Here is a 15,413-nt window from a genome sequence, read left to right as displayed (position 1 = left end):
AGCTACTGCCCGCCCCTCGGCAGGTTGGCTGGCGGACTCTACATAGTTGACTTGCTTAGACTCCAAGTGTCTATCCTAGGAGCCTGAAGCCCATTGCTATCCCCCTCTAACACTTGATATTCCTTCCCCACCCCCGTGCGAACAAAGCAACCCCACCCCAAGCGAACAATGAGATTGGTGCAATCGAGGCCCTCTCAACAAAACTCAACCCTAGCTCTCTCCCTCACAAGGGTGCTGCCCGTTCCCTACTCGATGGCCACCTGAGCTAACCAATTAAGCAAAGGGCATTTGTACTCTTGGTCCCAGGGCCCGCCCTCAGAGAGGTCCCCTGACCGCTCCTCCTACTCCCCCTCCTCCCAGACATCTGGCCCCCCTCCTCCAGTCCATCCCCGCGGAGCATCCTCGGTGCGCAACACCCCAGCACATACCGCGTTGTTCAGCCCAACACCCCCTCCGGTTAGTCACCCCCTACCTCCTGCACCGAATCAACCCAGCCCCCCTCCGTCTTACTCCCCCCTCCCTTGCCCCAGAGGTCACACTCCCCTAGTCTAGCTAAGATGCCCCCAGGCACACAAATGGACATGCATCTTTGCCCCTCACTCAATCACCTGTCTCTACGAGGGCAGAACACCTTCGCTATAACATTCCCACGCAGCCTCTCCTTCAAAGCTAAAAAACGCTTCAAACAGAATTTAATAAGGCAACACCCCAAAACTCTAGTTGTTGACACTTACCACTGCTCATCTAGAGGACAGAGGAAAATGGTCTTCATTTTCCATACCATCACCATCACCATCTTTAACTCACTCCTCCCCTTCTCCAAAACCACCTTCACTGAACACAACCGCAAACTAACAATCTACTCCCTGAACCAACAGTCCCTGACCGGAGACATCTCCATCACCATTTTCGTGAATGGTACCATTCTAATTCAGGGGAAAGACGAGAACCTAGAGTTCTTTGACTCTCTCTTCCCCACACTTAAGATGGCTATTGCTCACTACCCACACAAACCTCCCCCTTCGCCCTAATAGCTCCTTACAAACTCCGAGTGTTCAGAGCATGTTTTCACCACCACAGCAACCCCACCCTACCTTGCTTAGTCACTCCGCCAATCATACATCATCACCAGCCCTAGCTCCCCCTATATCCCAACCCCCGTCCTCCACCCATCGCTCCCAACCTTCAAGTACTCAGCCCCCCTCACATCCCCAAAGGACTCCCAACCCCCATTCCCTAGCTCCCCAAGCACCACTAGCTCTCAGCCTCCCGCCCTTAGAGATCCCAGACCCCTAACACCTCAGTTTCTCAGTCCCCCCGCTAACGCCCCCTCCACTAGTTCACACCGTCCCCTTCAATGAAGAACACTCTCACTTCCAAATGGACAACAACCCCCCTTACTCTCTTGCCCTCCCACAGTCGATCTATAGACCTCACAAGGCCGAGTCACAGCCCCCCAACCTGCTAACCCCCTCTCCATTAGTTCACACCACCCCCTCAATGAAGAAAACTTTCACCCCCAACGGGACTGCAACCCCCCTCCCTCTCTAGCCTTCCCACAACCAAACTCTAAACCGGATCCAGCTCCCCCCTCCTGTGAACCCCCAGTAGAGACTTGCCCCAAAGCCCCTCACATCCAGGGCTCAGCTCCGCCCACCGTCCCCTACTCTCTCCCTCACCCAAGCTGATGCACGCCTAGACCATATAGAAGCGCAGATCGCTACCCTGATCCTTGGCTTGCAGGAAACCTTATCCGCCCTAGGGAATTTCCAGCTGCCCTCCCCTTCCTCTGCATCGCCCCACATCCCTCCGCCTCTCCCTAGGAATTACTCTCCGCCCCCCAACCAGTCCCTTCCCCCCCAGGTTTCCTGTCTCCACTCACTGAAGTCCAGACTGAGTCGCGAGCAGATAGTCCCAGAAGAACAATGACCTCCCTCTACCCCAGGAAGTGAGCACACTCGTCGCATCTTACAAACTCCCCTCGAATCAGCTAGCCCAGACCCCACTCCTGAAATCTACTCTCATCTCCTCGATCCAAGTCATCACTGGAGTGGGTAGGGACCTGCCCCCCCGCAGAGCCACTAGACTTCCAATGTATCTATCCTCTATACCCGGAGCCAAACCTGTCAATTTGAAATCAAAAGAAGATCTTCCCATTAACTGTATACTGATCAATATCCGGTCCGCAGTCAAACATGCAACGGAAATAGCTGAATCCATCCTCTCTCATGACCTGGATGTAGCATTTATCACGGAAACGTGGATAAACAACCTATCCCCCCCCCCATTCTGGACATGCTCGTGCCACCCGGGTTCTCAATTGTCCGCAAAGACAGGCCCATACACAAATGTGGCGGCATAGCAATTATCCACAAAAGTGACCTCTCCATCTCTGAAACTCCCGCCTGCCTGTTTAATTCCTTCGAAATCCTGCCGGTCAAATTCAAATCTCCCACTCATAGCTCACTTCGTTGCCATATCCTTTACCATCCTCCAGGCAACTCCTACAAATTTGGAGCTCAGTTGTCATATCTGATCACCCAATCCACACTCGACAGCGACCCCAGTTTAATTCTGGGTGACCTCAACCTAAGATGGAACGAAACGAATAACCCGCTCATTGAATCTCTCAACACCCTTATGCAAGACATTGATATGATCCAACACTGCTCAGAGAAAACGCACCATAGAGGAGCGATCCTGGACAAACATGCAATCACAATTGATCACATCATCCCAGTGGACTGGCCAGACCACCACATCATTCTCTTTCATATCACCCATTCAGCCCTATCCCTCCCACCCACTCAAGCCTCCCCTAAGTGGGTCAGGAACACATCCAGAGTCCCCCTAGACAAGCTAGATGAAGGACTCAGCTCACTCCTACCGAACACGACGGAGTCCCTCTCAACCACGGAACTCACCTCGCTCTACCATTCCAACTTGGAGCTCACCCAGTGACAGCCAACTTGGCGGCGTTCAAAACCCATTGCGACAACTTTGCAAGCTTTTTCGATGAAAAAATCACCAAAATTGATCATTCATTCAACTCAAACACCTCCTCCCACACAGTTACCTGGATTTCTGCAAATAACCACAACACCCGAGTGACCTCGTCTCTCCGCTGGTCATCCTTCCGGCCTGTCCAGGATGAAATGATAAATAATCTTATCGCCTCCGCTAAACCCTCCTCTCACTCCCTTGATCAGCTACCCTCGAGACTGACCAAGGAGCAGAAGCTCACCCTAGCCCCAATCTGGGGCAAGATCATCAACAGCTCCTTGAGCGAGGGTTCCATTCCTGACTGCCTCAAATTGGGACAAGTCACGCCACTTCTAAAAAAACCTGGCCTTGACCCCATGGACATGAACAACTTCAGACCGGTCTCAAAATTTCCGCTCCTATACAAAATTCTTGAAAGATGTGTACTCTCACAGTTAACCCAACATCTAGAGAACACTAATCTTCTTGACCCACACCAATCAGGGTTCAGAAAGGGCTGCAGCACTGAAACTGCAATCCTAAATGTCCTAGATGATCTGCACATGTCACTCGGCTCCAACCAATGTAGCCTTCTCATCCCCTTTGACCTCTTGGCTGCGTTCGACACAGTTGATCATACCCTGCTACTCAATGTCCTCCAGAAGAGAGCGGGAATTGAAAAGACGGTCTTAAAATGGTTCTCCTCTTTCCTCAACAACCGCACTCAAAGAATAAAGATCAACACCTTTGAATTGGACCCCCTACCCATCAGTAGAGGAGTTCTTCAACGGTCAGTACTCTCCCCGCAACTCTTCAACATCTACATGGAACCCCTCACCTCACTTCTATGGAACTCCAACATCCCCTTCCACCTCTACGCGGATGACACACAACTCTATTTGGAAACCACATCGATCGCAGACATTCACAGAATAAACGGTACACTCATGGAGGTCCAACATTGGCTCTCAGCCAACCACCTCAAACTTAATGAAGAAAAAACTACTCATTTTGAATAAAGATGAAAACCCCCAAATCGTGGAATGGCTCAAAGCCTTAAATACCCTCAATGTTTCTCAAGCGTCAACGGACTCCGCAAATTCCCTAGGGATCACTCTAGACCCCAAACTGGACATGAAAAAACACATCTCAAAAACCACCAAAAGTGCGTTCCTTGACCTGAAACTTCTCTACAAAATTAAACCCTTCCTCCCCCCAAAAGATCTGAAACAGGCCACTCAGGCACTGGTGCTCTCCAGAATTGACTATGGCACAATCAATTCCCTATTCGGTTTGAGCTTTATCATAAGCTATGGCTTTCTGCGTAATCGTCTGACCTCCTTTCATTTTACATAATTTTTCCTCCCTGATGCTTCCTTCTGCCACATGTTTAGAGAATCAAACATTGCATGCCGACTTCGTTTAGAAAACAATCGATCCTGCAAAAAATGTATCTTTTTCTCATCAGAAGACCCCGTAAAGGGCCATTGCAATTCCACATTGTCTTTAGTATATCTATGCCATAGCGTATTAAACAAGATGGGTGTAATCCCATGTTTAACATACATGTCATAACTCGGGCTGCCCTCGGGCGGGGCAGGTTAACTTTCATCCAAACGTGTACCTTTTCGGCGACAACAGCATCCAAAGCATAATTTACTAAAGCACGGCATAATGATTGTTGACAGTTTACACCTCATTCAAGAAACAGTCTATCAAACATGGCATGACTAAAGCTGCTGCCTTAGCATCACTTCAGATATGTTCCCAAGGCTACCCAGGTACAACCACAGGCCTTTCCGAGACCAGTCCGGCCAGGTGCGCACCACACGAGCCACACCAAGGTGTCCGATCAGCGTCTCTATTGTTCACAAAACAAGTCCGTGGAGCATCTACCCGTGCAGCCACAATGCCCCGTCAGACGCCCAAAATTCTCCGTGGTACACCGACCACCAAATCTGACACATTTAACTGCTCCAAAGGCACTGCTAAACAAAAGACACCAAAAACAATCCACTCACCTGGTGCACGCAGGTACAATTGCGTATTCTCCACTGCCAACTCCTGAAGACCAACACGGTCAGCTCCCGGGTTACGCCCGTAGGACTCCGGTGAAGGGTGACTAGCAGCTGGGGCTCCCTGATCGCGAGAGTGGAGTAAATAGAAATTTTCCGTTCAGTCCACCCACTCGACCAGAGCTCCTTTTTCTTTGTCCTTTCTACCCTGTTACGGGAGGACGACCCTATCACGGAGTCCCGGCAGAGTCGCCAACTGATGTACCATAAAAATAACATTAAGGGCTATACCTACCAATAGCCCTAATTACCATTACTAAATAACCAGTCAGTTGGCAGTGAAGCAGGTTCAATCGTTTATTTAAGTAAAATACTCTATAGAGGAGCCTCTCCAACCCTCACCCATCAGGTGAGCGGAGAAGACTGCTGGCTTACATTCAACCCAAAGGCTATATACTGTCAGTTCAACAAACAAAATCAATGTAAATGGAAAAACACCAGTTGGCTCTCGGGCCCCGAGGAAGGACCATATATGGCACACATGATTAGTTCAAAGCTTTACTATTTATTACTGGATAGGTCAGGTGAGGTGACTTCCTTTCATCCTGGTGCCTGGGAGTGTAGGCACGGCGCCTCCAGGAATGCACTTATCGCACCCAAAGCCAGATGTATCCTTGAGTCCCAGGACATAGGGAAAACAGTTTACTTTCAGCTGCTCTCAGTAACTCAAATGAACTGAGGCTTGATATCTACTGGAGAGTGTCACATGATCGCAGCTCGTGTCTGAATCGGGTAAAGGAAGATGGAGTCTGTATGGTTCCCGGCCTACCCTATTAGTGCTAGAAACAAGAGAAACGAACAAGTCTTTTCCTACCAGCTGAAGCATATATGAGTTTTGTTATGTGTATGTCAAGCAAAGAGGGTATATAGATACATCATGCTAACACAATATATGTCCAATACTCCTCATATATGGAAACTCAAATTTGTATTGCTCAGTTGCAGGTCCAGACAGGTCCAGTAGCAGCAGGTCTGCTGGGCAGTTGCACTTTTGGAGTGTGTTCTCTCCCTGCACTTTAGAACAGAAGTGATAAAGGGAGCTGGCCACAGTCTAGACCTTCTTCAATAATGCCCACAGGTCCAGAAATGTACTGAAGAGTGGCTCTGGAGGTCCAATATTTATACTTGGTGTCAACCTTTGTGGTTTGAGATTCCCTATCCTCCCCCCACATCTGGTTACGTTAAGTTCTTCCCATCTCCGTCAAGGCCAAAAGACGTCTGAGGTGACAAAAGACTAGTGTTAGGTTTCTTTGTGTGTTCAGGAGGCAAGCCCTTGAAGTGTAATTGAGGCAGGGAACAGCTCCACCCCCAGCCATCTAGGTAAGATGACTTATCCCGCCTACATCCAGTCCCCTTTTTTACTGTTTGATAGCTAGAAGAATGGGCCACACCGAGAGCATTAATTCCCATCACACAATCAAGGTTTAGACTTGGGAATGTTACTGAAGAGAATATGGTCATTCCTTCCTCCTTGATTGAAGATTCAATAAAGAAAAATGCTCCTCCACCCAAAGCAGTATTTATTGATTACACCACTACATTTGATTGAGTGGACAGAGGTAGGCTCTTGCAGAACCTTCATAATTGGGGGATCCTGACCATCCTTTCAAGAGCCAGCATATATGTAAATACATGAGTTAAAGGTAAAGTAACTTCCAACAGAGTAATGCCAAAAAAGATCTTGACAAATCAAGGCCTGAAGCAGGATTGCATTTTGGCGCCCTTGCTGTTCAATCTGTATTTGGCAGATATAAATATTGTCCTAGTCAAAGTTAGGGCATTTCCGCCCAAGCTAGCAGGTAACCATCTCCAGTGTCTACAGTATGTTGACAACACAATCATATTTGACAATATGGGTGTTGGTATGCAACAAACCTTAAATGCTCAGGGAGATATATTGTAATGCAACTAAGATCTTGACTAATTCCTCAAAATGCAAAATGATGGTTTTCGGAAACAAAATTATATGGCCGAGATACCCGCCACCCCCTCTCAACACAATCCCCGAAAGGAGGGAAACCGGAAACAGTTCTTGAAGTTTTTGGAAGTGGGATGGAGTGACCATCCCGGCCGTATTTATTAAAACAAAATTAAAACATTAAACGTTTCATGTTATGTACAATTTCATTACCATATTGCGATGTTTGGCTAACCTTAACAGATTCTCTAATACAGAGGTTCTCCTAGCCGAACTAGCATCTTACAAAACATTTCTTGACATATTGAAATTGTACAACCTAACGTTTAAGGGCCAACGGCAAGGTCATAACCGGTGTCAAGATCCCTAACCAGACTTACCCCTCCCACTTGGGCTGGGCGACAGCACGGAGGCGTACCTCAAGCGCAACTATTACCAATTTCCCTTGACTTGACGGGGGCACCTAAAGACTCGACGCCAGTTAAAGGTCGTTCGAATACTCGTGTGAGGTATCTAGAAGGTACCGTAGACCTTATCCCAACCCCACACAACTTACCGCATCTGCCGTCGCAGATGTCACTGGCCCCGGGAAATTCCCCAGGAGGGGGCTGTAACCCCTCCTACAAAGGAAGGGGCCTTGACCGCCTTTCCTTTACTTCCGGCGACCCATCCTTAGAAGGGACCGCCTCCCCACTGAGGGGCCAATGGCCACCTCTCCCGAGCGCTCCCATCCGTGTTGGGTGACGCCCACTCATAGGGATCTACTAATTAGTGCTCACCGATCATGACCTTACCGCCTACCAAAATAAATACGACAGTGCAAATTACCTACAAATCCATTGGCCACTATGACCGAAAAGAGCATGCATTAAAATTCAACACTGAACTGACTATCTTTAATGGCAAACATACTCAAAAACGACCATTCTTTATTAACTCAACATGGCACTACAACCTGTATACGAAAACCGAAAAATTAATCAACTTTATTAAACACAACTGGCTGTCTTCAGGGGCTGGTGGGTGGGTCAAAATTGGCTCTTCGTTCTGTCCCGAGCTCACGTGTAGCGAGGAGGTGCAGCTTCAGAGCACAAGAACAAGAGGATGTCTTCTGGTCTTGCGTCCCTTTTTATCCGTCTTCAGGGCGGGCGTATACCCGCCCCTGCCTGCCCCGAGGGCGTGGCTGGCTACGTCGGTGTCTAGGCCAGCCCACTCTAGGGCGGGAACGAGCGCGCCCCAGCTACGCCGCTTCGGGCATACCAGCTGAGGCGCGCCTCCCGCCCAAAAATGGCTTCCCGGGGGGATCGAGGCACTCGGCCATATGTTCGGGGGGACCGAGTTGGTCGCCCCTTTCCATATGGCCGAGATACCCGCCACCCCCTCTCAACACAATCCCCGAAAGGAGGGAAACCGGAAACAGTTCTTGAAGTTTTTGGAAGTGGGATGGAGTGACCATCCCGGCCGTATTTATTAAAACAAAATTAAAACATTAAACGTTTCATGTTATGTACAATTTCATTACCATATTGCGATGTTTGGCTAACCTTAACAGATTCTCTAATACAGAGGTTCTCCTAGCCGAACTAGCATCTTACAAAACATTTCTTGACATATTGAAATTGTACAACCTAACGTTTAAGGGCCAACGGCAAGGTCATAACCGGTGTCAAGATCCCTAACCAGACTTACCCCTCCCACTTGGGCTGGGCGACAGCACGGAGGCGTACCTCAAGCGCAACTATTACCAATTTCCCTTGACTTGACGGGGGCACCTAAAGACTCGACACCAGTTAAAGGTCGTTCGAATACTCGTGTGAGGTATCTAGAAGGTACCGTAGACCTTATCCCAACCCCACACAACTTACCGCATCTGCCGTCGCAGATGTCACTGGCCCCGGGAAATTCCCCAGGAGGGGGCTGTAACCCCTCCTACAAAGGAAGGGGCCTTGACCGCCTTTCCTTTACTTCCGGCGACCCATCCTTAGAAGGGACCGCCTCCCCACTGAGGGGCCAATGGCCACCTCTCCCGAGCGCTCCCATCCGTGTTGGGTGACGCCCACTCATAGGGATCTACTAATTAGTGCTCACCGATCATGACCTTACCGCCACAGGCCCGGATAGTTGACCGGCTATCCGGGCCCCCCACAAAACTCCTAGCTAAAGGTCATGTTTCAACGTTTTTAACCATGCTAAGAAGTCTCCTATAAGTAACTCATTTCCCACCCGAGACAAATGCACACCATCCCCCAGATACATACTGTCATCATTAATACAACCATGCGAGATAGAATGCAATGTCTCGGAACGGAACAACCTACTAACTTTGTTATTAAGTTTTCTAACAGAATGGTTCAAAGCAGGGATCGAAATAGCCCCCCGCCACACTTTTCGTGGGATCATATGAGACCACGCAATTATGCACCCCGGAACTTTCCTCGCCAACCAACTTACAGTGGAAAGCATTGCCTCCAGGAGAAGTCGTCTACCGGTGGTGACCAAATCATTGCCCCCTAAATGCACTATGACTATAGACGGCGGTGACCTCGTCCGCCCTAACAAACCCTCAAAGAATGCCTGAAACTGGTCAATACAGAGACCGCCCCTTCCGTAGAAGGACATTCTGTACCCGTATTCCCCAGCTACGTGAATCATGTCACCTGCTTCGAATACGTCTGCGGCACGCCTCACGTATGAGTGGCCCACGACCCACACCTCCTTTCTCACAGCCGGTGATGTCTGACCGCTGGCCTGGTGTTGGGTCGACTGCATAGTCCGCCCCGCCTCGAAGGCTTGCGTAACTGAAAACCAAACAAAAGACAAGAAGCGTGAGTACATTGTTACAGCTTCACAACATGTGCAACCGCACATACCTCTTATAACAATTGGAGGACCAACGCCCCACTCGTTTTACTTGTTCCACATTAAGACCCCTGGCTGTAGCTTCGGTGGCAGCCCCTATCCGAAAGGAATGGGTCCCAAACTCACCCGGGTCCAAGCCCGCTGCGGTAATTGACATCGCGAGCACCCGCTGAAACTGAAACCTCATCAGTGGGGTGGCGTCCGCGTGTCTCAACAATGTCCCCCCCCATGATGCCACCCTTCGTGCTAGGTAATCTTCTAAACACTTCACCGGACACATGGAAGACCCTGGAATCCTGCGAATGATTATGCAGTCTCCCACCCCACTTTGATCGGTTTTTGACTTGACAAAGGATACAGTCATCGTCTCACCCCTGATCTGAACGTGTTCCCGGCACAAACCCCCCACCACATCCCGCTTGCTCCTTGCTACCAGCTCACTTATCCGCATTGCCCCGTGAAATGCAAGCGTAAAAGCAGCTCGGAACAAACAGGCCTCGAACTGAGACGAGCATGTGGCGGGGAGTGTTGCCAGCAACTGGGACAACCTATCCAGACCTATCGGGCGCCTCTCATCTACTTTGCGACCCTCAAGGCGTTGCCACCCACGCAGCGCTTTCTGTACCACAAAAGACGCTGTCGGGTCCTGGATATCATGAGCCCTGGCAACAAAGGAAATGGCTGCACAATGCCTCTGGGCTGTAGCCACCGACTTCCCAGCCTTACGTAAGGACATCAGAAAATGCACTACCCAATCCTCATGCCCCCAAAGTCCCCCTCTCTCAGTCCCCAAAAAGGCTAAATAAGCCCGAAACGCCCCTTCGTATGCCTTCCTCGTCCTTGGTGCTAGACTTTCTCCCACGAGGTAACGAAGTTCGGGGCACCGAGAGACCAGAGAGCTTCGGGAAAGGGTGCTGGCTCGGGGTCCGCTGAGGGAAGGAAACCCGAGAAAGCCTGCATTTGAAAACGAGACAGTGCATCAGCAGCCTGATTCATCACCCCTGGGACATGTTTTGCCCTAAAGACCACGTTCAGTTGCATACACAGTAAGACAATTTCTTTCAGCAGCCTTAAAATCATTTTACAACGTGCTGCCTGACTATTGATGCATTCTACAACGGTCATATTGTCAGACCAGAATATGACAGAGTGATTTTTGATTCCATCGGGCCAGGTTCGGAGGGCCACCAAAATGGGAAACAGTTCAAGGAAAGCAATATTACTCGTCAGCCCCCCTTCATGCCACCATGTTGGCCACCTTTGTGCCGACCATTTTGTACCGAAGATGGCGCCGAAACCTATGCTTCCCGCTGAATCCGTCCATAGACCAAGCTCTTCAGAGGACAAAGCCGGTTTGTTCCAGACGACTCGACCATTGAAATCCGCCAAAAATGCTAACCAAATACGCATATCTTGGCGGACCTCGGCCGATAATCTCGTGCGATGATGACCCTCTTTTAGGCCGACCATCGCCTGGGCAATTGAACGGGAGAAGGGGCGGGCCATCGGGATTACCCTCAGGGCAAAATTCAACTTCCCCACCAATTGCTGCAACTGATGCAGCGTAACTTTAGATGCAATAATACACATTTGCAGGGCTGCCCTGAATTTCGACACTTTGGCAGCTGGTAAACGAAAACAACCCTCACTAGAGTCCAACTCGATCCCGAGAAACTCGAGGCAAGTCGTGGGACCCACAGTTTTACCTGGTGCCAATGGCACGCCAAATTGATTCATTAGAACACAAAATTCAGACAAGGCCCGGGCACATTCATCATCCCCAGCGGCCCCAAGGAACAGAAAGTCATCGAGGTAATGCATCACATTCCGAAAACCCGTTTTCTTCGTGTAAACCCATTGTAGAAAACTACTGAATTTCTCGAAATATGCACAAGATATAGAGCACCCCATCGGCATACACCTATCCATGTAATACGAACCTTGAAACATGAATCCCAAAAGCCGTTGGTCCTCCGGGTATACCGGGAGCAAACGGAACGCTGACTCGATATCTGATTTCGCCATCAGCGTCCCGGGCCCCAGGCGATTCAAAATGGCTACGGCCTCATCGAATGATGCGTACCGCACCGAACATATCTCTGGGTCAATTGCATCGTTTACAGAAAGGCCATGAGGCGCTGATAAATTGTGAATCAATCGAAACTCACCTGGGTCCTTCTTGGGGACCACCCCTAAAGGAGAACAAACAAAATTCTGTACCGGGGGAACACTAAACGGGCCGGCAACCCGACCTCGGGTAACCTCTTTCCGGATCTTATCCTGTACTACAATCGTATGCTGCAAGACGGAAAGTTGGTTTTTGCACAACCCGACACCCTGAAAGTTCCCCACCGGGATGCGGAAACCATATGAAAAACCGTTCCGTAGCATCCCAGCTGAAGTACGATCTGGGTATTCGCTGAGCCAGGGAATCATCGCCAGGGTATCAATCGGGGTTGGTAAAGGCGCCCCTCGGACTATATTAGACCTGTTTGGCGCCCCCTCTACCCCCATTTTCACCCGATTTGGCTCTGCACGAGGACTCAGGATGGGGTGCCCCACAACCACTACATTCGTGTTTGAATTTACAAGATCCCGGGGGCCTAGTACATTTACTTCTGTTGAAATTGAAACAGAAACCCCTCTTCCCTGTATTGCCGGCGGGTCTCGGGTAATCGTCTGTACCCGTACCCGACCGAAAGGGCGTCCCCCCATTTTGGCGGGAGGACTCACCAACAGTACTCCCCACCAACGGCACTTTCAACATCCCCGACTCTTTCATTTTATTCCATGTCAAAGAATCGTAACAGTCCCAGGTTAAACTTTTGTTATGCTCCATCGCTTTCCTGAAAAGGTTGTCATAACAGAACCATTGGTTACCTTGGTGCGATGTCGAGTACCCCATAATTCGTGACTGATATACTGGAAATTCAGGGAGCAATTCAGGCCTACGTTCCCCCAAAATTGACGTAAAAATTCCCCAAGCATTACCCCAGTTGCCAATATTCTCATTCACTTTGAAGGCGGCCATTTTTGCGCGCCAAACACTTGGATGCATCAAATCCTTTTGGCCTTTAACAGTTTCAACCTCATAATGATCAACGAGCAAGGAGAAAATGTTTACGTATTCCCCCGCCCAAATCTTTTCCTTTATTGCCAAAGGAACATGTTGCCCCAACTTTTCTCTACGAGAGGGTGTTGACTCATCCCTTGCGATCGGCAATGGCCGCTTACCTGCACCGGACGCTGCTTCCGCCACTCGTGGCTTGTCTATCACCGCATCCAACGCGGGCACCTTGGCTGTATCACGTTTCTCGCGCAACTGTTTAATGAGTGCTTGCGCTTCGGCAGCCGTGGCGCCCTCGCTACTGTCCCCCAACCACGCCGCTAACTGTGCCGCCAACTCGGGAGGCATATCTTCAGTGGATGACGGGGTGACTACTACGGGAATCGGATTCCCCTCCTTCGGTACCGGGGCCGGTACCGGGGCTGGCGCCTCGAGCGGGGAACAGGGAACCGGGACGTCTCCCCCAACCGGCCCCCTTCTCGGCCTCTTTGGCTTCCCTCCGGCCGGTGGACGCCCCGATCCCTCCTCGCCGTCTCGCTCCGCCAACCGCTTCTTAATTTCGGACATGTCCTTCATGAGGGCCCGAACCAACTGATCAGTCGATATTCTCTTCGCGCCTTTCTTGGGCATCTTTTCAGACGAAGTATCTAGAAGACAAAAGAGAGATTAAAACGCTCAAAATTGGCTCTTCGTTCTGTCCCGAGCTCACGTGTAGCGAGGAGGTGCAGCTTCAGAGCACAAGAACAAGAGGATGTCTTCTGGTCTTGCGTCCCTTTTTATCCGTCTTCAGGGCGGGCGTATACCCGCCCCTGCCTGCCCCGAGGGCGTGGCTGGCTACGTCGGTGTCTAGGCCAGCCCACTCTAGGGCGGGAACGAGCGCGCCCCAGCTACGCCGCTTCGGGCATACCAGCTGAGGCGCGCCTCCCGCCCAAAAATGGCTTCCCGGGGGGATCGAGGCACTCGGCCATACGTTCGGGGGGACCGAGTTGGTCGCCCCTTTCCATTAACAAGGCCAGATATAACCTAGGAAATGACTGGAGTGAGAAGTCTTTATGATAGATATACCTTTATCTTCCCAAATACTATAATTTAACCAATTAAAAGGTGATAATTGAGTGCATGTGGGAGTTATGTCTGAGATCCATAAGTAATGCCACCCAGGTAAATGAAAGCTCGGCTTACATTTATCTCAGATCTATGTATGAAACTTAGCTGTATTATGATGAGGAAAAGGGTTTTGAAATGCTTATATATATAAGTATATTTATATATCCACAGGTACCACCCGTGGCATGCTTCATCATTGGACCCGCACTCACACACATCACATAGAGTGTGTGAGTGGCCTTGGTGCGTTTATAAGCGTAGTGCTAAGGTAACTGTGAGTGTAGACAGGGAATATGGGTGTGTTAAAATAGCCAACTAAACACAAAAATGAATCTTCATTGGTATATGTCTTGGGGCTAAATTAAAAACTAATGATGCTCTTGGGATTTTAATGATCCCTGGTGTCTATTAGGTTGACATGTTTCAGACATAAAGACTGAACCAAAAGCTCAATTGGCTTTCTTCAAGACTTTCGTTTACCCTCCTTGATTGTGGTGAAAAGCCTATTAGCTTGTGCAGTTTATATTATTTTGAAAAAAGCATGCACATTTGGAAACAGACCTGATACTATGGGTTGTCCTAGTGAGAAAAACGATTTTTAAGAATTTTAGGCATAATGTTCTTGGTTGTGCTTTAAAAACATTCATCCTCCCACTTCGTTTTCCAGCCTTCGGTTTCTGCTTCTTCAACCATGGTAACAATTTCTAGTTTTACTGATGGGGTGGGATCAACAATAATGATTTTGTTACAGTGATCATCACTCAGTAATCCCAAGCATTCAGTTTTGTAGGTATTGGTGTTCTGGATTACCACTCTTATCTGCGGGTTTTATCACTATATTATTATCGTTCTACAGTTCTTTACATGCTAATTTTTCTTGATTACTTAAATTCTGAAACATCTTTTCTTGTTTGGATCCAGGTTTTCAATTTCTATGTAAACCTTTTTCAAAACCTTTTCAAAACTCAGTATTTCTACTGGTTTGTGTGTGTGGGCGGGTAATAAGTCGATTTCTTCAGTAGGACTGTATCTGAGGGGTCTTCAACCAGGTTTTGTTCACCAAAGTGGGCTTTTTGGCATAGGTACAAAAAAGAAAAAAAATGTAGATGGAACCTTTCAAAATGGAGGGCAGGTACAAATTCTAGTCCTTTGTTCAATACTTGTTTGCTGTACTGGTGTTAATGTTTTGTCTAAAAGACTAGTGACTAGGTTGTTTATGTGCTCGACACCGGTTGTGCTGACATGCTCCTGGTGTTTACTTTGGAGTCCGTTTGTGTGTCTCCCTCTTCCTAATAGACATTTCTCCTCCCTCCCCTTCGGGTTTTGGCCCCTGCCTAAAAATGGGATGTTAAGCATTTTAAAAATTGGGGTTAAACATTGTGTTGAATGGAGGTGCCCATTGTGG

Source organism: Lissotriton vulgaris, chromosome 3_1, assembly GCF_964263255.1.
Source record: "Lissotriton vulgaris chromosome 3_1, aLisVul1.2, whole genome shotgun sequence".
Lineage (NCBI taxonomy): Eukaryota > Metazoa > Chordata > Amphibia > Caudata > Salamandridae > Lissotriton > Lissotriton vulgaris.
This window is presented reverse-complemented; position numbering follows the sequence as displayed.